The sequence below is a fragment of the Capsicum annuum genome, chromosome 11 (assembly GCF_002878395.1).
Source record: "Capsicum annuum cultivar UCD-10X-F1 chromosome 11, UCD10Xv1.1, whole genome shotgun sequence".
Taxonomy (NCBI): Eukaryota; Viridiplantae; Streptophyta; class Magnoliopsida; order Solanales; family Solanaceae; genus Capsicum; species Capsicum annuum.
Window position 1 is genome coordinate 63,351,538 of NC_061121.1, and position 27,584 is coordinate 63,379,121.

Here is a 27,584-nt window from a genome sequence, read left to right on the forward strand (position 1 = left end):
CTACCTATTGTAACTACACTTTTTATTTTTTTTCTTGTATGTTACTGAACTTTTTTTTCATTTTATAATTTTAATAAAGTAGGACAGAGAAAACATTTTTTACCAGATACCCAATAATTGTATTCAACAAAATTTAGGTAAATAATAAATAACATAATACTTCTCTACAAAAATTAAACACAAGAAAGAAAAATTAGATAAAAGTGGCTGCTAGTTTAATAAATATGATAGCCATAATAATAATGAGACTTCCTATTAAAATAAATTAATGTTACGTCAAAATTATTATAAAAATTGTCGATAATAATAACAAGAACAATAATAATTATAGTAAATATAATGATAATAGACAGTATATTTATAAATTGTGAGTGTGAATTTTTTATGTGAAAAAAATTAATAACTATTAATAAAATTATGTAAAATATCTTATTTGAATTAATAAATTTTAAAAAATGATACTAAAACCTACCAGAATAATTTGTATATTTTTAAATCATGAATGTGGATTGTCTATATATAAAATATATATCCAAAATATATTTACAAATAACTTAATTTATTTTTTAAAGAAAAAAACAATGCAAAATGAAAATTTAAACTTTTGATTTGGTTCACATTTTGAACTTTTCGGCCTTTTAATTTATATCATTAATTATTCTATATATTTATTATTATCATAAATAATTTTTATTTGTAACTAATGTTGTAAAATATCTCGAGCTGAGAGTATTATCAGCGGCGACCTTAACGATCGCCCCTAAATCTTAAACCTTTTGTGACGACCTATGCATAGTCGCCACTATATAGTAACTATTAGTGGCGACTTTAACGGTCGCCCTAAATCTTATACCTTTTGTGGCGACCTATGCATAGTCGCCACTAAATATTTCACTATTCTTATACCTTTTATGGTGACCTATGTCACTATTAGTGGCGACTTTATAGTCGCCACTAAATATGTCACTATTCTTATACCTTTTGTGGCGACCTACGCATAGTCGCCACTAAATATGTCACTATTAGCGGCGACTTTAATGGTCGCCCCTAAATCCTATACCTTTTGTGGCGACCTACGGATAGTCTCCACTAAATATGTCACTATTAGTGGCGACTTTGATGGTCGCACCTAAATTTTATACCTTTTGTGGCAACCCTTATATGTCGCCATAGAAATACTAGCTTTTGTGGCAACTGTTTGTGTCGCCACTGAAAGTCATCACAAAAATCTGTATTTCTTGTAGTGTAAATAATTGGATATCATAAACTTGTAAATAGAAATAATGGGCATAAACCTTAACTTTAATTTAATGGAATATATGATAAACTTCAGTAAAAGTTGAATTTAAAATAAGTTTTAGGCACAAGGATAAAAGGATTATCCTTGTTCATACTCCACATACCTCAATTGATGATCTTAGATGCTAAAACTTGAATCTTGAATCTCTATTGATGCTTTGAAGATAAACTCTTTGAGTTCTTGTATTGAGAATCCTTAATCTTGAATTTCTTTGGGGAATTAATGAAGGAAATTTGGATTTCTTGGGGAGGAAGTTGATGATCAAGGGTTTTCTTTTCCTTGAGAGAGAATGCTTTAATTTGGGAAAAAACAATAAAGAATGACTTGAGAATGATTTTACGGATTAAATCCCATATATGGATGAAATAAAATTATGGGAAAAGGACAATTTAACCCTGGTTGAAGCTTTTAATTTTCGTCAAAATTTTTTGAAAGAGGTACCTGGGGTGATGCACCATGATCACACCAGGCCACTGGAAATAGACAACTGGAAACTAAGGGCTTGGCACGACGTGGAGAAATCACGGTGCCCATTTTAAATGTCATTTTAACCACCAACGCAATACGGAAAGATCGCATTGGTCTGCTGGATTTTAAAAAATAGGAAAATGGACCATTATGCGACACACCAATAACATGGAGGTCCACTGGAATTGACGATTGCCATTTTTTACCTCCCCGCGATTCGCTGAGAGTCCAGGTGGTACACTGTCAACTTAAAAATGCTCTTATTTCTCAACCGAGTATCGAATTTAGGCAAATTTGGTATCGATGGAAAGCTTATTCAATTTCGTACACAATAAATGATAATCATCTATAAAGCAAATTCTTGACATTCTAGGGACGAATTTAAGCTACGAAAAGTATGGGGTATTACAAATACCTTAATTGATTAATGTAAGACTAGGGGTGAGTTCTCATAGGGTTAACTACAACTTCATTTGAGTCTTTTGGCAATTGCATGATGAGACGGTATTGCGTTTCTCCCGACAAGAGTTGTCGATCTATAACTTTGAGTAGAAGCAATTCTTATTACCTAATATGTTCAACTAATACCTTAATTGATTAATCTAGGACTGGGGTTGAGTTCTCATAGGGTCAACTACAACTTTAATTAAGTCTTTTTGCAATTGCATGATGAGACGGTATTGCATTTTTCCTTACCTGAGTTATCGATCAATCACTCTGAGTTGAAGTGATTCTTATTACCTTATATGTTCAACTAATACCGAAATTGCTTTAAAATTAATAAATAAAAAAAGATCTTGAAACATATAAGTCATACTTTGCAACAGATGACAATTTTTGTTTGAAAATTTTCAACTGCTCGATCATATGTCACAATAGATGGCAATGCCTATTTGATAATTTACAACAGATACTTAATCTGTTACAACAAATGACTTAATCTGTTTGATAAATTCCAACAGCTAAGTCATCTGTTGCAACAGGTTGAACAATTATTTTTTTATAATTTCAATTGAGTTCATATGTTCAATAAATACCTAAATTGATTAATCTAGGACTAGGGGTGAGTTCATAGGGTCAACTACAACTTCAGCTAAGTCTTTTGGCAATTATATGATGAGGCGATTAAAAATTATGCATATCTTTTGAGATTTTAAAAAATAATTAAGATCAATTCGGGCCAAATTAACATTTTCAAAACTTGTCATTATTTTCTGAAATACTAATCAACCCATACAAATTATCCATTTGCGAGAAAAATATTTCATCATTTCAAATTTTGAGTTCTCGCTCTTTTCTCTCTCTCCACAATAAAGACAACAACTACTCAACAAATTGCTCAACCCTTCATAATAGATTGATTTTCTTCTCATTTCCGACCATATGGGTGTTATTTTCGATCTTATTTTGCTTGTATTAGTCATTTTCTCTGTCTTTGTAGATAAATGAGTTTGAGAAGAGTTCTATGTTCGTTATTTTTTCTAAAAATTAGGGGTTTTAAGTTAATGATGAAAAAGAAGACTTTTAGTTGTATTATTTTCAATAATGGGTTTACAATTTTGAGTTTGGATGGTAAAATTATAGGAAGAACCCAAGAAAACCCTAGTTTTGTCGCAGTATTCCATTGATTGTCGTGGTATTGTTGATGGTGTTTGTGGTGTTTGTGAGTTTGGTGGTCGTGGTGGTGGTATTGGTGGTCGTCATAGTGGCACTAGTGGTGTTTATAGTGGATGTTGGTGGCATTGGTTAGTGGTGTTTATGATAGTTGTTGGTGGTGTCACCAAATGGGCATGAATTAATATCAAAATACCAGCATGAGGTTGTCAAAACTATTAGTATTAACAGGTTTTAAGTTGCGATGTTGATAGATCACCCTGCAAAACTAACTGTTGATTTTGTTCTTAAATGTCAGTTGAGTAAACCTTTTGACGAATTTAGGAATATTATGAAGAATGAAAATATAGATGAACTTTTTAAGAAAAGATACTTTGGATACTTTCTTGAGCTACCTGAGGACCATACTGTCCATTTCCAAATGAGCATGGTATATGGTCTTCTCAATCGCAGGATAAAGTACGTGAGAATGATAAAGATTAGGAGGAGGGGAAAAAATATGGATGAAATTTCGATCAACTATTATGCATGCTGGTTTATTTTGGCTTGAAAGAGTTTTCCATAGTGACAGGCTTAAGATGCGATCATCCAGAAGAATCTATCACTAATAAAACACCACGCAAAAGGTCCAAGGCAAGTAGGACAACCAAACCACCACCATTAAATAGTGGTAAGGCATTGTCCAAGTGACCACCCACCAAAACCAACAAATGCAAGGAAAAAATAGATGGGTTGTTGGACATTACTGGACGTGGGTGCAAAGACAATGATTTGATAGAACATATCAAGGATAAAACCATACTAAAGCAGTACAGGGAGCAGTTATGCTTAGTTTGGTTTACCTATGTCGTTATATTGGAAAAAGACGTCAACAAAGTCACAGAAGATGATTTGTTGAAGCTTGCAGATGATTTTGAGAAATTCAACAATTATCCCTGGGAATATGACAGTTACTACTTGACTGTCAAATATGAAAGCTTTCCTTGAGGTTTCATGGTAAATTTAATCACTATTTGCTTACTCATCCATTAATTTATATTGAATAATTATTATGACTTTTTTACTTGCCTCTTGTTTAAATTTTTTAGGCTTAGGCATTTAAAGTCATTCTTCACCTCCGAAAGCAGTTCAAGGATTATTCGGATGAGATTTCTCATCCAAGGATCCTTAGGTGGTTGGCTGCAAAGGGCAATCCAAAAATTAAGGAGGTTGATCTTTTTAACCCTCCGGATGATGTAGTATGTCTTCTTTCAAGTAAAATAATTTAACTCAAACAAAGATATTGAAACAGATGTGTCATCTATTGTAATAGATTACTCGTCTACTACAACAAGTACACCAGATGGGTAATTTATTACAATAGACAATCCATATTTCACAATAGATTAATCATTTATTGCTCTGGTTCTCTTAACCCAACTCAACAGATTACCCATCTATTGCAAATTATGCAACAGATAGGTAATTTGTTGCAACATATTATTAATCTGTTGTGACATACAGATTAGCTGTTGTGACAGTTAGATCATCTTTTGCATAAGTTGTATGTGATAATATGTAACCCAACTGATTGTAAATTATATATGATTTAAATGTATTTGTTTTTTTAGGTTGTGCATTCATGGATCATGCCTACTAAGCAGGAGTTAGGGATGACTTCTTTTATTACTCTAGGTCTTGTTGATACAATAGTAGACCCAATGATAGAGTTAATAAAGAAGGAATTGGCAATAGTAACCGCCATAAGAAGAGCATTTAGGAAAGGTCAGCCTAGTGTTGAGGCTCTTCATAACCAAGCTACTACAACAGATTCGGGTGCTTCTTCTAAGGGTGTTGCTGGTGGAGTTGATATTGGTGGAAGGCATGTTGATGCTACTGCCAGTCGTGGAAATACACCTTTCATAGGTCTCTCTCCACATGACACAGGTCCCTCTCACCCTTACACTGGTCTCTCTCACCCCTCTTTACCCTCATGTTCTCATTGCAAATACGAATAGTGAAAGGACAGTCAAGATAAACTCTTTGCAAAAATAGAGACTATCGCTAAAGCTATTGAGGAATTGAAATCCAAGAGTGTCATATCATCCAAGAAGTCGAGGGAGACATACACTCCTATAGTAGCTATTGGGAGAAAGAAAAGAGCAATTATCCAAGTACTCTCCAATCAAAAATCTAAAAAAATTACCAACTCTTCTCTCTCCAAAGTTGTTGAAGTTCAGGGGTCATTCAAGAAGTTGGACATATATGCAAAACTTGGCACCAAAGAGAAGGGGTATCAACGATGGGCCAAGCAAGGCACAAAGATTACCCTATCTATACCTTTTCCGTCCAAGACTTTATAAGTATGACAGATATACGTACGCAGTACGTGGACAGGGTAAGTTTACTTTTCCTAACCTAGCCTTCTAATCTACTTGTCATCTGTTGCAACATATGTGTATTTTGGTGTAATTTGTTTTGGTTTTGTTGCAACATATTAACCATATCTTGCACAAGTTACATTAGATGGGTAATCTGTGAACAGATTCTGAGAACCCGCCACAATAGATTGACCATCTGTTGCATCTTTCACTATTTTTTCCTTTCTTACAATTACTAACCTATTTAAAAATTGACTTCTTATATCACCGTATGGTGAAGAAATTCTCTACCTCATTAGGGGCAGGCAATTAGTGTATCCGAAAGCTTATGATGTTGCTGATAGGTTAATGGACCTCTACTTTTACATAAATCTCAAAGATAGGTACGATTATCTCATTAAGCTAGTGTTAACTCTCGGTGGCAAGGGATTTCATTTGTTACTTTTTAGGTTCCAGTAGGATGCAGAAATTATAAAATATGTTAGAGGGGAGAGGCCAAATCAACAAACAAGAGATGCACTGAGGCAAAGAGGATTCTTGGATTCATGAACGTGGACGGCTTACATTATGTGGCTGTTGAGATACTTCTCAAGAAGGGAAAGATCAAGGTTTATGACTATAACTTACCTGCCTTGGATGAGATCGATTTACTTACCTACATTTATCCACTGTTGGAGTTGTTCCTCATCTTATTGAGGCAAAGTAAATTGATGGATTATTTTCCAATGAAAGTGTTAATGAAGTACCCATGGGATTTTGAAGGTCAAAATAAGGACATGGACCTCCCAAAAAATAAACCATTGTCGCGTGCGGGTCAAACGATCTTACACACATCAAATGTTTGCTGATTGAGATCGAAATGGCCAAGGCAAAACATTTTCTGTGTGACAACGCTATGGCAAACAAACAAAAAGCCTGGGCTTATGGGGTATTAACTGGACACTTGAAGCCTATGTATAAAGAAGAGCCTGTGAAATAACAATTTTAATATTTCAAGTCACTTCACTTTACATACTTACTTTACATTACATACATGTAGGGGCAATTTTGTTTTTGTCTGATGAAAGTTAAATTTTTTTAGAATGCGATAGATTGTCCATCTATTGTAAAATATATTCTATCTATTCATACAGATAGTTTATCTATTGAAATAGGTTGGTCATCTATTGCATTATGTTGATATAGTGTTGTCTGTTGCAACAATGGGGAGACCTATTTGATAATTTCCAACAGATGACCTATATGTTGCAACATATGTCTAAATCTGTTTGATATTTTTCAACAATTACTCTTGAATATCCATGTTCTCAACAACACCAAACTAGTAGAAAATACAAATACACCACCATGAAAATATCACCAATTAGGTTTGAATATCCATGTGCTCAACAACACCAAACCAGTAGCAATAACGCCAATAATGTAGCATCTTCTTGCTCGATTTTCTTTCTCTTCAATGACCTTGACTTTCTTCAACAAACCCCAGACTACGCAATTTGCTTTTGAAGGGTGTCATTATTTATACCAATCAAAGTAATCACATGCACCCAACTTCTATAGAAACAAGACCACAATAACAAAACAATTACAAGTCAATAATTAATCAACTAATTAAATAAAAAAAATATTACCTCTAAAATCTTACAAGTAAAAAACCTACGACCTGGATTCTGTTGAGTCCAAGAAGTCTTTAATAGAGCTTCATGGCCACAATTGTAATATCAAAAATCTTTATCACAAAAAATAGTGGAAGATGATCTCGACATTGTCAAGATCAGTTGGAAAAATAAAAAAAATATACAGAAAAACCAAATACAAATAATTTAAAGAATTTGGATAGAGAAAATAAAAGATGAAGAAGAAAAGAAGATTTGGGAAATTAGGATTAAATTTTTGGAAGAAGATGAATATATAACACAATGGGAGAAAAATAACCATTGAGGGACAAATCAGATGCCAAGTCAGCAAAAATGGGGGTTCAATGAGCCTTGGCTGTGGGAATTACATGCGAGTAGCCAATAGGGCAAAAAGTGCAAAACTGACACATTTGATGCCTATTTTATTTTATGTGTTTAAAATGAATACTGTCTACTTGATGCCTATTTTATTTTAGGTGTTTAAAATGAACACTATCGATGGGTTTCTCTTTTTTTATTTCAAGCCGCTTCACTTTACATGTAGTGGCAATTTTTTGTGCCTAATAAAAGTTGAATTTTTATAAAGCAACAGATTGTCCATCTGTTGTAACAGATATTCTACCAGTTCTGACATATAGTTTATCTATTGCAATAGGTTAGTCATTTATTGCATTATATTGATGTTTCTATGTAAGTCTATCTGCTGCAACAGTGGAAAGACCTGTTTAATAATTTCCAGCAAATTACCTACCTATTGTAATATATGCCTAAATCTGTTTGATATTTTCCAACAGATGTGTCGTCTATTGCAACAGATACATTATATGTAGCAATATTTGAATCTAGTATTCCATTTCAATTAATAAATTCAAATCTAAGGAAAAACTAAAATTCATTGACAAAATAAAATAAATCAAAGCCTTTATAAATTACATGAAATAAATCAACAAATAAACGAAATGTACAAAAAATGTTATGGGTGTAGATCTCAACAAATACATCAATAATTTAACTATTGATGCCAAGAATTCCTAAGGAGGGGTGAGGTTATTACTTTGACAAACTCAAGCTATAAATATCGACTCAATATGGACATGTTGTTCTTCATCTGGTACTACAGAATTCGGCTTTGATCGTCGTAGATCTTTATTGTCACATACGTATAGTTTTTACGCTTTTCTTTCTCCGTATTTTCATAAAAAGAGTAGCATATTGTCAATGTTGTTCATTGGTAGCTTCCACATCCACCTGAAAAGCCAGAATTAGTTAATGCTAATCTTGAAGATACAATAAAATGGAAAAGGATAACTCACTCGTTTTTGTAAATCAAATAAGTCTTCCTCCTATTTTAAATTATCCCAAACAGATTATATTTCTATTACAATAGATGAATCAACTATTGGGACAAATTTCTACATGAGGAAGACCTATATGATAATTTCTAATGGATGAACCATCTGTTGCAAAATATGACTCATTTATTTGGAAAATCTCAAATGGTAGAAAGTCTTGATTTAATTTGTCCCAACAAATGACCCATCCGTTGCAGCAGACAGGTCATCTATTGGTACAAATAAAAGTGGTACGAAGAGTTGTTTGATATGCTAAAATAGATGAGACATATGTTGCAACAGATACTTTACTTGGTGCAACAAGTTAGTCAACTGTTGCAATAGATGTATATATTTGTTTAATAATTTTCAGCAGATGTGTCATCCGTTGAAACAGATATATGTTTATTTTTTAGTTGGAACAGACATATATATTCACATTCTTCAACTTGTGTTGCTCTTCTTTGGCCATCGTACATTGCTCAATGCAACACACGGACAGAGGAGTTGCAATTTTGCTTTTTTGAATGCTTGATAATGCCTTGGAAATTACTTTTCTTCTCCTCTTATCCTTAATCTCTAATGGAGTGGATGGGTATAAAATCCTCTTTGATGGAATGACACCCCTCTTTGATGTCAATTCCTTTACTGAAGCAGTTAATGCATTAATAGCATTAATCACTACATTATTTTTTGCCTTGCAGTCTTGACATTTGCATGCAGAACATTCCCTGGAAAAGGCAAAATCTGTACAACCAATTTGATCATACTCATAATGGTTTATTTTAAATACTGTAAGAAGAACATCAATAGCACCAACAGCAGCACCACTACCACCATCAACAGCTCCATCACCACTAAGACCATCAACAACAACTAGCCCACCCCTCAAAAATTATTTTTCTTATAATGGTTGTTTCTCCAAACAATTTTATTTTTATTCTGTCAATGACCTTACGATCCGATAAAGTTTGCACAGACCGTAAAGTAAGAAAAAATAGAATCTTCAACTCTCGATTGGTCGGAACAAACGAGGGATGCATAATCTAATATAAATCATTACATATATTAGAATGGTGCTTAGATCATTCAAAAAAATCATTAATCAAAATAAAAACTTAATTATAATTATACTTACTGCATCCTTCGAAGGGTGAAGAGATTAAGAAATTTTATATTTTTATCAGTTTTGCTGACAACCATCTCAAGATTCTTGGACAGGAAACTTTTTCCTAGTAGTTCACTTATGGTCTCAAATACTGAATGGCTTTAAAAGCCCAAGCCTATAAAATAATACCAATAAATCAAAACCATTATTGAGTAAAAAAATGAGTGATATCATAATAAAAGAAACATTTACCATGAAAGTCCATGAAAAACCGTACAATTTGATTGTCTTTAGTGCTAACTGAGTCAACGAATATTTGATAGTCATTTTGAAGCTTTCATAACCCCAAGGATAGCTATTAAATTCGTCAAGAGCCTTGGAAAGATTTATTAAACCAACACTTATGTTGTTGTTAACGTCTCTCACCTAAGGAATATTATGTACAAACCAAACCAAGAACAATAACTGCTTATTCTTCTTTGAAATTCTTTTACCTTTCAACGCTTCTATCAAATTTTTATTTTTGAAGCTTGGACCAATAATAGACACCAGTTCATCACGATCACATGACTTGCCTTTGCCTTTTTGGGTGTGCGGGGTGCTATTTTGGGTTAGAATAGGTATAGCATGAGAAGGAGAAGGAGGATAATATTTTAGTCCAGTAACTATGGCAAACTCCTTCCAACCAAAACAAACAGGCATGTCACAGTAATTTATCCACACCTCGTCCATCTTATCTTTGTTTTCATATAAACCTACGCTTGAGATGTTCATATATCATTTTTATTTGAAAACATGCACTGTTGTTCTCCGACAAGTCAATATATTTCCCAAAGCAGCTGTCCCTAAAATAAGCATCAAATTTTTATTCTCAAAGTATTTTTCTGAAGGCACCGAAAGATTTTTCCATAGCTGACTTAACCATGAAATCACTCGTTAAATTTATGGCACTATCGTACTGCATTCTCACAGGATAATGATCAATGCTGAAGGTTTTGACCAACTCTTGGGTGTAAGGGCAATTAGCATTTGGATCGTCTCTTTTGAAATATTCATCCACTCTATGTTCATCATATTCTGCTCATAATTGAGATAACGCTTGCAAACTAAACTCATAGAGTGGTGAATGTAGCCTAGCTACTTCACTTGTTCTTTTACTTGGACTTGATTCGATTTCTATTATTTTGGGAGCCATATTATCTAAAATTAATAGAAAAATAAAATAATATATTATAGTTGATTAATACATCATTAAAAAGGGATAACAGTAAATCTAATATGCTAAATAGTTAAATAACAGTTGCATCAAATCATATTTATGTTGCACTAAGTAGATCATCTGTTGCACCAAATAACTAACATATTACAACGGATGAGTAATCTATTGTAATAATACAAAATATATCACTCATCTGTTAAGATAAATAAATAGTTAGTGCAGCAAATCACACATCTGTTGCAGCATATAGGTGATCTAGTAGAATAGTTAATTAACCTGTTGCAACGGATGAATAATTTCTTACAAGAATACAAAATATATCACTTATCTATTGAGAAAGATGAATGCTCTATGTAACAGATTACAAATCTGTTGCAACATATAAGTGATCTGTTAGAATGGTTAACTAACCTGTAGCAATAGCTAAGTAATCTGTTGTGATAATACAAAACATATCACTCATCTATTAAAACAGATGAATGGTCTATGAAATATATCACACATATATTGCAATATATGAGTGATCTGTTAGAATAGTTATCAATGGTGTAGCAACTACTGAGTAATCTGATGTGATAATATAAAACGTATCACTCATCTGTTGAGATAGATAAATGGTCTGTGCAATAGCTCACATATCTGTTGCAATATATGAGTGATCTGTTAGAACAGTTATCAATGTTGTAGAAACAGTTGAGTAATCTATTTTTATAATATAAAAAATATCACTTACCTGTTGAGATAGATGAATGGTTTACGCAGAAGATCACTTATCTGTTACAACTTAAGAGTGATTTATTGGAACAACTATCAATACTGTAGCAATGGTTGAGTAATTTATTACGATAATACAAAACATATCACCCATCTGTTGAGATAGATGAATGATCTATGCAATAGGTCACACATCTGTTGCAATATATGAGTGATCTATTGGAACATTTATCAATGGTCAATATTGTTTAAATTTCTTCAAACAGAAAGGTTGTCAATTACGACAGATGAATAATCAGTTGGAAAAATCAAGTCTTGGACATGTCCTGTTAGAATAGTTGATAGAATTTTATCCAACAGGAGGTTCATCTATTACATCAGATCTTTAATCTGATGGTTCCTCCATTGCATCAGATGGATAATCTATTGCGTAAGATTTTTAATTGTTATTTTCTGTATTGCATCTGATAGTAAATTTGTTGCATCAGATGGTTAATTTATTGCAACATATGATTAATATATTGCATCAGATAGTTAAACTGTTGCATCATATGGTTAATATATTACATCATATGGTTAATCTATTGCATTATATAGTTAATCTGTTGCATCAGATGATTAATCTATTGCATCAAATGGTTGATATATTTCATCATATGGTTAATCTGTTGCATCAGATTTTTAATCTGATGGTTTCTCTGTTGCATCAGATTTTTAATTTGATGGTTCCTCTATTGCATCAGATGGTTAATATGTTACATCATATGCTAAATCTGTTGCATCAAATGGTTAATCTGTTGCACCAGATGGATAATCTGTTGGAGAAAAAAAATAGTAGCACAATTTTGTTTAATAGAACAACAACAATATCACTATTTTTACCAAGAACAAATAAACCCAACAACGGGCGCAAAATTAAAAAAACCAACATCATTATTTTTCTTGTATAAACACAAACAAAAAAAAATCAAACTTTAAAAAAATGCAACAAACAACAAAAAATCATAATTCACTTCGAAAAGAAAAGAAAAGAAATACTAGAAATTAAGATTTTATTTAGACCATATTTCAAATTAAAGCAACAACTATTGAAATTGTTAACCAATACTATAAGAGAAGTTGGCTCAAGTTCCTCGTTTTCTTCAAAACTAAAAAGGCTATAATTTTTTACATGTGAAAGAAGAAAAGGAACGATGAAGAATTCGAAGATGTTATGGCCGGAGAGAAAGATTGTCACATTGATTGATGGTAAAAGTCGAAAAGAAACTCGAAGCCCAACTATTTGTTGTTGGAGGTTGAAGTCGCTGGGAATTGAAAGGAGAAATTTACAGAACTGTTGGTTGGAAGAAACTGTCGAGAGAGGAGAGAGACGGTTGATTTGGATTAAAGAGGGGTGTGGGTTGGGTTGATTTGTATTTTTGAAAAGGTTAAAAAGTTTAGAAAATATTAATCAAGTCCATAATTAACTTAATCAAGTTTCCTAATTATGTTTGACCCTTTAAGTTGGTCAATGTCACTAATCCTTCATTCAAGACTTAAAAGACACCTTTTTTTCAATTTTCTCTAGTCTCTGTAGTATTCTTTTTACTCACTTTTAATATTTTGAAGTCATATAATTTTTATACTGTCAAAACTTGTAGAACACCAATTTATACGTGTATTTAGAATCTTTTCATTCTAACATGACAATAGGCCATCATCTAAGGTCCATTAATTTTTCTTAGTTAATTAATATCTGACTTTTGTATAGGTTTGAATTGAAGGAAACATAGAAGCATATAAAATAAGGGGGGGTAAATTAAAACTTAGAGGAACTCTAAGAATCTGGAAATTAGAATGATTTCGGACAGCATATCTCTGGTAATAGTAACAAAATAATTGAGATACAAAGACAAGGAGACGTGTATACATATATACACTTTTTAGTAGATAAAAATCAAACGTCAAACTCGATTTGGGCGTAAATAGATTTGGCCAGGAATTAGCCGTGAAAATAGTTGGAAGGAAAAGTCATTATACTGAAAAGCTAACCATCAAATATGTTTGGGATAAACAACGATTAGAAGATGAAGATTAGTGAAGGAATGTAAGAGGCCGAATCTTTTAGGTAATACTGTAAAAAAGATTGAAGACTGAGGGATAACTGCCATATGAGATTGTTTTTTTAAAGTAAGCAATTTAAATGGTGCAATTCTTTGAACGTTTTTTGATATGTCTGGAGGAAAGGTTTTGTAGTGACACGTCTTATCAAGAAGATTGCCCAGCATGTAATTTGTACCAATTTTCTTAATTAAATAAGTGAAGTGTATATGGGTAAATTAAAGGGTAATTTAGTAATTTCACTTTAATATTTTGGAGTTCATGTTTTTAAGGTAGCATTGATATATATGTATATGTTATCTTCCACAATACGGGTATGTAGAATCTGTATAATAGAATAACAACTTCAACTCGAGTTCAAGTATGAACAAGAACACAACGAAGTTGAACAAATACCCTCAACACAACATCAAAATGATCTTTACAAGAGGTGTATTTTATATTTCACAAATATAGATGAAACAGAAATTGTTAAGGCCAAGTCGTCCGAATTCACGGACTTTCCTTAAGGAATAATTCCTCTCACTGTACCCGAGGTTATGGAATCTTCCTCCCAGGATAAAATGGCCTTCAATCCGACTATAGCGGTGCCTTAAATAGGAGGATTCTTCGACCACACTCACGGTTTGAATGATCACACTTAGAGTATTTTTAAGAAGAAGAAGAAGTTTGTAATTCTTAAAATTTTTTCTATCTTAACCTGTGGAAGAAAGCAGGTTATTTATAGTTACAACATTCCTCTTTGAAAGTGGCATTGGTTCAATTTAGAGGTGTGTGTCTTTTCCTGAAAATACATGTCTATTTACTTAAACCATTGTAGTAATTTTCTGAAACAGTACACCATTGCGTGAAACATTGCATCAGTTCGAAATAGTGTTGCAGCAGTTCGTGTAGCAGTGCACTGTTCACATAAAATAGTGCTACTGTTCACGTAACAGTGCTACTATTCACGTAAAACAGTCACTGTTCACGCGTCAGTTCATGAAGCAGTGCACTGTTCACGCAAAATAGTGCTACTGATCACGTAACAGTGCTACTGTTCACGCAAAACAGTCATTGTTCACGCATTCCTGCATGTTTTAACATTTCCATTCACACCCTTTCATTACTATGAACCCAACAATCCTCCACATGAATGGGGAATGGTTATTATTTTCGTAAAACTTTTACAAATAAGTATGTGATCATCAAGCAAAGAGTGATTGCATCTGGATAAGTGGGTTTCCCTTTGAACTTTTCATAGTGAACATGCATCGGATGCACTCGGTCAATCGGTAGATTTGATATCTTTGAACCATCAAGTTTTAATGTACAACTAGACAACACATGTCACACAACCAGCCTTTTACCATTTATGGTTCTTACGGTTTTGTTCTTTTCAGCCATGAACATGTCCCGGTTTTCATGACAGCTTAGAGAATAGGCCATTACTAACATTCTCTTTGAAGCGGCTTCCACTTCGTCCACACATAGGTGATTTCTAAACGTTCAATCCTATAGATTAAACTATTTGGTCAAATCTGCCAAATTTAGATAATCATTAAAAGACTTTTCGCCTTAAGTCTTATCCTTATTTACTATACATTGTCTATATCATGAGAGTGAATTGGGTAATTGACAATGTTGAACCTGTCAGACACAACTTTTTTTATCTCCTTTAACCTAGCTCTTGGGATCTCCAGTCTGCTAGGTAGAGTTACCGCCATGCTGACTTGTCCTAGGCCTTAAACCTATTCCCTTGGATGTCCTTTCTACTCCTTCTCTAGATAGGCCTTTTGTAAGTGGATCCGACACATTATCCTTCAACTTTACATAGTCTACAGTGACAATTCCACTAGAGAGAAGTTCTCTAACGGTATTATGTCTTCATCTTATATGACAAGATTTATCGTTATACATCATGCCCCCTGCCCTACCTATTGCTCTTTGGCTATCACAGTTTATACATACTGGTGCCACTGGCTTGGGCCAATACGGAATATCTTCCAAGAAATTTCGAAGCCATTCTGCTTCTTCATCGACTTTATCTAATGCGATAAATTTAGATTCCATTATAGAGCAAGCGATATAAGTATATTTGGATGATTTTCAAGAAACTGCTCCTCCACCGATAGTAAATACATATCCACTTGTGGATTTTACTTTGTTCGATCCGGTGATCCAATTTGCATCACTATATCCTTCAAGTACTATAGGATATTTATTATAATGCAAAGCATAATTTTGAGTGTATTTAAGATACCCCAAAACTCTTTTCATTGTCATCCAATGAGTTTTGTTAGGATTACTCGTGTACCGACTCAATTTACTTGGTTCATGTCGAGGTAATTTGGAACCTCCACTAGAGTGTTCGTGTCTAATTGTATACGGGTAAATGTTTTTATAGAATTTAGCATTGTTTGATTCAATTACTGTATTTTCACTAATATCCAGATGTTCAGATTTATGAACCAAAAATTGACAAGCTTTACTACTTTTAGCATATCCTATGAACATGCAGTCCACCGTTTTAGGTCCTATTTTAACCCTTTTAGGTATAGGAACTTGAACCTTCGCTAGATACCCCCACGCTTTGAAACATTTCAAGTTAGGTTTCCTTCCTTTCCATTTTTCGTAAGGAATTGATTGTGTCTTACTATGGGGAACTCTGTTGAGTACACAATTGGCTGTAAGGATAGCCTCCCTCCATAAGTTTTTTGGTAAAATAGAACTTATAAGTAAGGCATTCATCATTTCCTTCAAAGTTTGGTTTTTCCTTTCCACAATTCCATTAGATTGGGGTGAATACGGGGCCGTAGTTTGATGGATTATTCCATTCTCTACACATATTTGCGTAAAGGAAGATTCATATTCTCCACCCCTATCACTTCTTATCATTTTGATCTTTTTGTCTAACTGATTTTCAACTTCAGTTTTATATTGCCTAAACGCATCTATAGCTTCATCCTTACTATTTAGCAAGTAGACATAACAATATCTAGTGCAATCATCAATAAAAGTTATGAAATACTTTTTTCCACCACGAGATGGTGTTGACTTGATATCATAAATGTCAGTGTGTATTAAGTCTAAGGGATTGAAATTCCTTTCAACAGACTTATAAGGATGCTTTGCATACTTCGATTCCACACACGTTTGACACTTAGATTTATTGCACTCAAAGTTTGGCAAAACTTCTAAGCTAATCAGTTTTCGTAACATTTTGTAATTAGCCTGGCCTAAACATTCATGCCATAAATCATAAGACTTAAGCAAATAAGACGAATTCGAACTTTTATTCATTTCAACAGTCATTACATTCATCTTATAAAGGCACTCCGTGAGATAGCCTTTTCCTACATACATTTCTCCTTTGCTAACTACAATTTTCCCAGAAATGGTTAAACATTTGAATCCATTCTTATCTAGGAGTGAAACAAAATTAAGTTCCTACGTAACTTCGGAACATATAGCACATTGTTCAGTGTCAAGATCTTGCCAGAAGTCATCTTTAGGCAAATTTTTCCTATTCCCTTCACCTTAGCAGTAGCGGAGTTGGCCATGTAAAGCATTTATTCTGCTTGAGCCGGAGCAAATGACGAGAACAACTCTTTATTTGCACAAATATGGCATGTGGCACCAGAATCCATCCACCATTCGCGTGAATTCCCCACCAAGTTGCATTCTGTGATCATAGCACACAAATCATCATATTCTTTGTTAGACTCAATCATGTTTGCTTGGTCCTTTTTCTTGCCTTTCTTCGAGGCTCGACAATCTGTGGACTTGTGGCCAATTTTTTCATAATTGAAGCATTTTCCCTTGAACTTTTTCTTCGGTTGATTGCTTCCATGTTCAACTTTCTTTCTTTTCTTTAAGTTGTTTTGGCCATCTTCTACAATATGTGCTCCACTCATTGTAGAATTTCCCTTTGAACTTCTTTCGGCAGCTTTATTGTCCTCTTCAATATGAAGACGGATGATAAGATCTTCAATGGTCATCTCCTTGCGCTTATGCTTTAAGTAGTTTTTGAAGTCTTTCCACAAAGGTGGTAGCTTCTCAACTATTGCTGCTACTTGGAAAGTATCATTCATAATTAAACCTACAAAACAGTTTATGGGAGTTTTAAGAACATTTTTAATTTGTTCAACTATGGTATTTTTCAAAAATATACCTTCTGCTAGGAGATCATGCATGATGACTTGCAACTCCTGTACTTGAGAGAAAACAGATTTGCTATCAATCATTTTGAAGTCCAGGAATAGTGCAACAAGGAATTTCTTAATTCCCGCATCCTCCATTTTATATTTCCGTTCAAGTGCCCCCCACAGTTTCTTTGATGTCTTGGTTCCAATATAAATATTATAGAGGTCGTCTTGGAGACCACTCAGAATATAGTTCCTGCAAAGGAAATCCGAATGTTTCTAAGCTTCTACAATAATGAAGCGGTCTTTGTCCGAGGTTTCCTCGGGCACCTCGGGAGCGTCTTCGCTAATGAACCACTATAGACATAAAGTGGTGAGGAAAAAGAACATCTTTTGTTGCCACCGCTTGAAGTCAATTCCAAAAAATTTTCCGGACTTCTCCGCCGGTGCCATCATTGGCGGAGCATTTGTGCGACTTGATGTGGCAATATTATTTGCCGCCATAGACGTTTTCGCATCCATCAGTTGACTTTCAGTTGTCATTTTTCCTATCACCACAAGACTAAAAAATAGTATTTTTCAGAATACTATTAATAAAATTAAATAACTTTAAAATCTTCTTCTTCTTGTTTCTAGTTAACGATGAAGTTTTTATTACTTCGAATCGTCAACCGAGAGAACCTTAACTTGTGATGAAGATTTTATGTCTTCTAATCACTAGTTAAATTCAAACGGAGTAGAAAGCCTAAGCTTTAATCTCCAAAAACAAGCAATATAGATTCTGTAAACTTATTTCTTAAGATTGTTATCTTCCACAATACGGGTACGTAGAATCTGTATAATAGAATAACAACTTCAACTCGAGTTCAAGTATGAACAAGAACACAACGAAGTTGAACAAATACCCTCAACAAAAGATCAAAATGATCTTTACATGAGGTGTATTTAATATTTCAGAAATATAGATGAAACAGAAATTGTTAAGGCCAAGTCGTCTGAATTCACGGACTTTCCTTAAGGAATAATTCCCCTCATTGTACCCGAGATTATGGAATTTTCCTCCCAGAATAAAATAGCCTTCAATCCGACTATAGTGGTACCTCAAATAGGCGGATTCTTCGAACACACTCACGGTCTTCTTCTTCTTAAAAATACTCTATCTTAACCTGTGGAAGAAAGCAGGTTATTTATAGCCACAACATGCACCTTTGAAAGGTGGCATTGGTTCAATTTAGAGGTGTGTGTCTTTTCTTGAAAATACATGTCTGTTTACTTAAACCATTGCAGTAATTTTCTGAAACAGTACACTATTTCGTGAAACATTGCATCAGTTCGAAATAGTGTTGCAGCAGTTCGTGAAGCAGTGCACTGTTCACGCGAAACAGTGCTACTGTTCACGTAACGTGCTACTGTTCATGCAAAACAGTCACTGTTCACATGTCAGTTCGTGAAGCAGTGCACTGTTCGCGCGAAACAGTGCTACTGTTCACGTAACAGTGCTACTGTTCACGCGAAACAGTCACTGTTCACGCTTTATTGCATGTTTTAACATTTCCATTCACACCCTTTTAGTTACTATGAACCCAACAGTATATAGAGAGAGAGAGAAATTTTATGTTTACACAAATCTTTTCACAGAGAGCTAATTACCCGTTGTATACATAATGCTTTGTTTTCAGCAAAAATTTATCGTCGCAACTAAGATGACTAGCTGCCATAAGAAGGACATCTCTCAAGTTTTCAACTACTATGATGATCTTAAGAATGTAAAGGTTTTGAAAAAAGATAACAAACAACACCGGGTGTCGATGCTCAAGAAATGCTTCGCTAATGCAATCTACAGGTCCAAACAACAACTACAACTTGGCAATTATGACGAACAAAAAATCAACGAACAACAAATGAACAGTAGAAAAGAGAATCTCTTGCCTGAAGAGAACGTAAAAGTTGAGTTCATGAAGACACAAAGACAGAGAGAAAGGGAAGCTGCTTGTATTGCCATAGAAAGAGAGTCTTCGAATTTATTCTTAAAAATTGGGCTTCAAAAATATGAATCGTTAGTAACTTTCTTGAATATTAAGACCAAGAATCTCCTTGGCCTTCAGTGTTGTTTGGATATATATATGTTGTACGTCTAGTAAAGAACTTTGTTGGGCTTGAAAGTTAAATAGTAGATCATGCTTATGTTACATTTCATTTTATAGATTTTGGGCTGTAATTTTAATTATTTTTCTCGTTTGGTACAGGTATAAGGGATAACTAATCTCGTAATTAATTTTAGGATGAGCTTATCCCATGTTAGGTTAGGGATAAAATGCATTGAATAAATCATTCGGAGATTAGTTATCCCAAGATTGTAGTATTATTTTTATTACACCTTGAAGGTGAGATAATAAATTCTGGGATAGCTGATTCCAGAATAATTAATGGTGGCACTGCCTGTGTTTGTGGGCACAAAATTATGAGTATGAGGTTCGCTCTATATCCTCTTTGCGATATGTCTCCGAGGCATCTTGAAATGAAAGTTTCTCGTATAAAACAGCAGAGTCCAACGCATACACACGGACGGCAAGGGTTGAGAGTACCCAGATTTTTGCAGCAGCTGAAGGCGATAACCAGTACCACCTTGGACCATCTGAAGGAGATAAATGAGCAAAATTAAAGTATTCAAAATTTTAGGACCAAAAGAAGAAAATAGAAATTATCCTTTGAATTTTAGAGTATAATATGCTCCCCTCTCTCTACCCTTCTTCTTTTAGTACGGGAGAATCTAAACCGGTGACATGCCTACCACACACCCTTCTCCTTTACCAAATATTCTCAAACAAATGAACAATATATGCACGGTCAGCTGCAAAATCATCCTCATGAACTAGTGCAACGTAACCTAAAGTTCAAAAGACTCATACATCAAGAAAACATTCGAGCATAAGAGCATCCTTCATATGAAGGGGGAAAGGGGGAGGATGGGGAAGAAGTAAAAGAACAATATTGCACAATCTCATTATTTTTTTGAAAAAAAAGTTGAGCAACTTTAACTAGGAGAGAGTTGGAATTAAAGATCGATGATATCTTTGACAAGAACAGAAAATCGTTAATAGTAGGGGTCAGGTGGTTTAGAGACAGATTATGGAAGGAATATTAATGTAGAGGGTTGGTAATGCAAGATATATTTCTTGTTGGATGTTTGCTTTAATGTATTAGTAACATTAGGGGGTCAGGGCGTTTGTAGATTTTAGTCTCTCAAACCTTGGTCCCCAGTATAATTAGGATTGTCAAATATATTAGTTCAAAAAGTTTGACTCCATTCCAAAGTTGTTGCTCTTAAGACAACAAATGTGTAGAATTTCCTTCCTTATCTTCCCTTTAGGGAAGAATCCAAGGGCAGAATCACTTAGGTAGGAGATGTGCCTGGAACAAATGATGGTGTAGTAGTACACCTAAGGAGTCCTATGTCCTTCGCTAGCTCCTAAGTGAACTCTGAGTGATGAATTGTGCTTTGATCTCTTCAAACATAAATGGACATTTTTGTTCCGTTTGATTATCATCATTACCATTCTTGTCCCTCGTAGATGCTTCACCATTACCAAGATTCTTTCTCTTGTAAGCTTGAGACATGTCAATATTGCTTAAAGAATTCTCCTGCAATGTTTCACCTTTTGTTATTCTCTTCTACTTTGCTTGTTCACCATCCTACTGAATGGGAGAATCAATACTAAACTTTTTATTTGCTTGCTTCAGACGTTTCTTTGCATTGGAAACTGCTTGGTGGTATGACAAATAATGAGGTCTAGGCGGCTATAATGGTTCTAGACACACACACCTTCACCATCAAATAAACTCTCATTTTGATACCAATATCATTGCAGATTTATGTTTCTTCTGCTAAGAAACCACTAATCATCTTTTAAACTACAGTAACGACTCTAGTGACAAGAGAATCAATGAAATAAGAACCTGAATCCTCAGAAGGGATAGAAATGCTAAGTCTTACCAAATAGTCGTATATCAAGGTTCTATTATCTGCCACTGCAAAATAGACTCCTTTAATTCTGTCTCTCTCATCTTCTGCTCTCTAAGCCATCAAATAGGTATTTCAATCTCAACATCATATTCTCCTAAGGGGCAGATGAATCTAAAACACCACTTTGTCTTGAACATTCCACACATAGGACCTCAAATGTCGAGATGACTCTGACTCTGTACTTATACTTGCATAGGCTACTAATAGTGAAGAAGTAGAGCTGCCAAAAGTATCTGTACCCTCAAAATCCTATCCCATGTATTCCTTCCTAATAGAAACCTCCCGAAAGGTATGCTTATGGATCCTATAAAGGTATTGTTAGTCACAATTTGAGTAGCAAAAAACCTCAGACTTTTCAAACTACTTTGTGCAGACCCCAAACTTTTTCCAGGAATTTGGTAAGCTTCTTGTTGGACGGTACTGGATAATATGTCTTATGATAAAGAGATCCATGGATGCTATGAATGGTTTCCAGAACGGTAGAGGTAGACCAAAGAAATATTGGAGAGAGAGGTGATTAAATAGGATATGATGCAGTTATTGCAGCTTACTGATGACATGACCTTTGATAGGAAGGTGTAGAGATCACGGATCGGAGTGCGTCCATGCTAGTAGGTAGGGCCATTTTCCTTACTAGTAGTCATAGTAATATGCTTATAGTTTGTTGTTCGTGGATTCTTGTTGCAATATGTTGTTTCAACGGGTCGTTTTATACTTGAAATTTTTTGTGATTTTCTTTATAATAATGCGCGCGGGTTTTCTCCTTTGGCACAACAACAATCATATCCTTCTTTCTCCTTGTGGGATTCTTCCCTCGGAACTAAACCTTCTGGAGTTCTATCTGAAACAGTCGGACCCAGAATGGGTGGAATATGTACATCAAGTGCTAAAAACGACCCCGATACATTCAGCCACATATGAAGTAATGGTCCGAGACTTCCTAAACACGGAGATGTGTTTTGTAACTCGCGACCAGATTTCCGCAATCTCTGATGTCAATGACACGAAAAAGGGATATATACAATGAATGGAATATACTGCGTCAGTATTTGAAAGCATCTGCAAAGCCAACAACGGGCACAGTCGATCGTAGATCCCACATGATGCCTTGTACCCTCACCCAACCTTGTCTCTCGCTTGTCGACTTGAGTCGAGCTAACTTTCGATCGAGGACTACCGGCGAAAAATGTTTGTAGCGTCAATTCCTTTCGGTGTACATCTCACCCAAAACAAAATACCAGAAAACATAAGCTGTCAGCTCATATCTATCTCTGTACAGTTCTGTCATTATCGATTGTTGTATTAATCATTGTTGTCTTTTTAATCGGTTTAATATCTTTTCCCTAGAGTATTAATTAACTATTTTACAATTTTATTATCACATTTTATATTGAACTTGTATAGTTGCTTCATGTTTGAAGGTAAATCATACGAGAAAATAAACGACATTTCAACCAATAATATCATCAAACAAGAACTACACCCCACCCCACCAACGTACTTTTATTATTTGTTCTTCGATTTCTTCTCATCAAACTCCTTAGCAGATTTTCTTTTAGAATTCTTGATGGACACAAATTAAATCTCAAGAGAGAGAGCAATATGTAGTAGTGAAACTAAGCTAGCAACTTTTGGAAGTGAAGCAATAATTATATTTTAGTTTTTGAAACATAAAAACAGAAAAATAACACGAAACTCGTTTATTATTATTATTATTAGGCAACATACATTCACGCAGGTAAGTAACATATTAAGATCAATCACAAAATCTAAGTGCATATTATAAACTTGAATAGTTCTCAAGTTGCCTGTTACGTATATAATTTGTTCTTTTCAATTTTTTACTCAAATTTTTCGAGCAATGGCGGACTCAGGATTTATGGATTGTGGGTTCTTAAAAAATTAAAAAGTTAAAAAATAAAAAAATTACCTCAACAAGGTTCGAACGGGACATCCCTTTAGTGGTGAAGCTTAATATCAACTTAAATGTCAGTGCACCCAACCAACTTTTATTTTAATGGGTGCTTTTATCTCTTTTATACCTATTTTTGTATATTTTTTATGTAATTATACCTATTCTGTATCGAGTTTACTGGGTGTCGGAGCACCCCAAAATATGTAGGTCCGCCCCTGTTTCCGAGACATTATGATACATTCATACGGCGCCAATAATCATCACAACATTTCTTTCCGCTTTCAGACATCATCAAACTCAACTGTCCTTTTAATGCTTTCTACCACAATCCTCGGAGCTTCTCTTTCACTTCGGCACTGCATCATTAGCTTTCCCTTCTCTAATTTCCGAAACTGCTTTTTCGAATCCTCTTTCTTCTTCTTCATCGAAATATTTACAACGAACCACTTCGTCTGATTATATTGTTTCTCAGGGTATAAAAATCTGTATGTTTCAATTCAAACTTCAATACTAGGTTCACGAACAACTTTCAAGAACTACAATGAAATTTCAAAAACTTCAAACACAAGTCCAAATGAATAATCAAATGAACTATCAAAATGAAGTGTTTATCAACTTTAAGAAAGAAGATGAAGCAAAAAATTGTAGAATCAAGTCCACCGAATACACGGTACATAATTAAGGAATTTATTTCCCTCAAGTATTCTAGGTTATGGAATCTTTCCTCCCAAGATAAAATGATTCTCTTTCTGAAAATAGTGGTACCTCAAATTTTCAGAAACTTCGAACACACTCAACTATTTGATGATCACATGAGAGTTTTTAGAAGAAGATTGTTTTTCTACTCAAAAAAATTTCTTTACGTGAGAAAAAAATTCAGATATTTATAGCCATCAAGGTGTTGCTTCATGAAGAGAAGCAATGGTTCAGAAAGGTGCACCCTTTCATAAAGGTGCAACTCTTTGGAAAAATCACAACCCATTGAAAAGGTGATAACCATTCAATTCGAAAAGGTATCTATTCAAATTGCATCCTTTCGCTTGGTGTCTTTTTTTAAAAAATACTTATTCATTTTCCATTAACACCTCTCAAAAACTCAACATATATTAGCAAAACTTTTCTTCAACATCGTGGCTCAGTGAAGGATTTAATATCTTTTCTCAGTGACACAACCATATCAAAGTCATAGGAACAGCTATCGGAAACCTGAGTGAAATCCCCGTTCCTACTTCTATAAACCTTATTATGTAAGAGCAATGTAAAACTAGTAATAAAAGTTAAAAGTGATTAGTGGAAGAAAGTTAAAAGTGAAGTGAGTATTAAATTAACTAAGTAATATATAGGCAAGATTTTTTTTTCCTTTTCCTACATGATAAAGGAATTCCAAAACGTGTCTTCTCAAAAATGGTAACTTAATTAACTTGTGCCGTTGGTTTTTATTACTTTTGTTAGAAATAACATATCAAATTTTAAGTCTTTTTAAGATGTTTTGATGAAATTTTTTATAAATCAATTTGAAGTCATGTTTTTAAAGACTCGTTTTGTCACCCCTAATTTTAACTGATAATATTTAAATTTTTTTTTTTTCTAATTCAAGTAATTATACTAGTGCTATTTATTTTTCTTGTTATTTGCGATATTATTGAGATCGGTCAAATATTTTATTGGATTCAATTTACCTCTCTTTTAACGTGAGCTAGTGCTCTTAGCAACTAAATACTATATATAAAGGATTTTATCTATGCTATAATAAACCAGAAGGAATATCATAATATATGTATGTAAAAGTAAATTTGCAAGGGCAGGAGCAGACCCACATCCAAGGGAGTGGCAAGTGCTCGAGAGAGCTCATAGTTTTATGAGGTCATGCATTCAAGTGTTTAACTCCATGGGATAATTGTTACCTTCCAACAACAGCAGGCGTACAGGGCAACTCTATCCACCAAAATTAGGATAGATAGGAAGAAATCTAGTAATTGTTTCTTTTGAGATTTTGAACTTGAGATTTTATGATTCTCACCCTTTTCACTGATCACTAGCCGACATCCTTTGGTCCACAATGTTAGAAATTTCTAAGTTTCATAGCTTCAAGATAACTTCATTGGTATACACAGGGAGCACGGGCCAAAATGCACGTATACCCGATCACCATTTAAAATTTTCTTTTAATGAACATTGCTCTACCAGAACATTTCAAATAATTAATATCAGAACTAACAAGGTAACGTAAAATAAAAATATATTACTACTCCTTGCTTTCCTTTTTAATTTTCATGCTTATTAATGAAATTGGCTCAAAGTATTTGTTATTTAGAAAATTAAATTATAATTAAATACTAGATTGTACACCTTACTTTTACTCAAAAATGCTAGAGAAATTAATATATCAAAAAGGAAAGTAATAGTATTAAATTAATACTGGATCACTAATGTTGGGACACGTGTCAGTCTCCCATCAATTTAATCTATCCCTTCAAAATATTATAAAATAATATATGAATACTAGATTGTATACAATTTTGAGGGGATGGGTTAAATTGATGGGAAATTGCCATGTATTGCTTCATTAGTGTAAAGGATATATATGACGTCGAACTATAATGATTGGAGTATATATGTATTCAAAGTATAACGGTGAATATATACGTATCAATTATAATACTTCGAGATATGTATACCCCTTTTCCATATTAAATTGAGATCAAAGATAAAAAAAAATAACTTAATCGAATTACTTTTTAGTTAATACTTTCTTCAGGGGTTGATAAAAGAAAAAACACATAAATTAAATAAAAGGAGGGATTAGTATAATTAACTACTTGATTTAAAAGAAATAGGCTTAATTTTTCTTTTTTTCTTCTAATAGTTTGCATATTTGATAACCGTAACTAGTTAACATAGTTGAGGAAACTCTGACACTCTCGTGCCACCAATATATGTGTATCATAGTAAATATTCTGTATAGTCAAATCTATTAAATGGAGAGCCAATTAGTGATTATCAAATATACTTTCTTCTCACCCAAAATTTTCAACTAAGATGGCTTGCTACCTATTGGACAATAAAATTCTAGAGATAAAAAATAATAATCTAGACAAGAAAAATACTGCAACAATCGATTTATTGATTTCAATAAGTGAGTGTTACAATCTCTATGATTCCTCTGATTGTCTTTTCAACTATAAATTCAAGGGCTTCGAGCTTGATCTTGAACTTTAACTTGAACTTGACGGATTTGATCTTGACTTGTACTTGAATCCAAGGACTTGGCAGCTTGTTCTTGAATCTTGCGGTCTTGATCTTGAACTTGAACTTGATTTGAAGACTTGATGAACTTGATCTCGACTTGTACTTGAATTCAAGGGCCTTTGAGCTTGTTCTTCAATCTTGTAGTCTTGATCTTGAAGCTTGAACTTGTTCCTAAATCTTGAAGTCTTGATCTTGAAATCTTGAGCTTGAAATCGTGAACCTTGAACTCTCAATCTTGAAATCTTGAGTTTGTTCTTGAACCTTGAACTCTTGATCTTGAAATCTTGAGCTTGTTCTTGAACCTTAAACTCTTGATCTTGAAATCTTGAGCTTGTTCTTGAATTTGTAGAGAAATCTCTTGATTCTGGTTAAACTTGTTGGTCTCTTTTCTGAATTATGAGACTCCTATTTATAGTTGTAG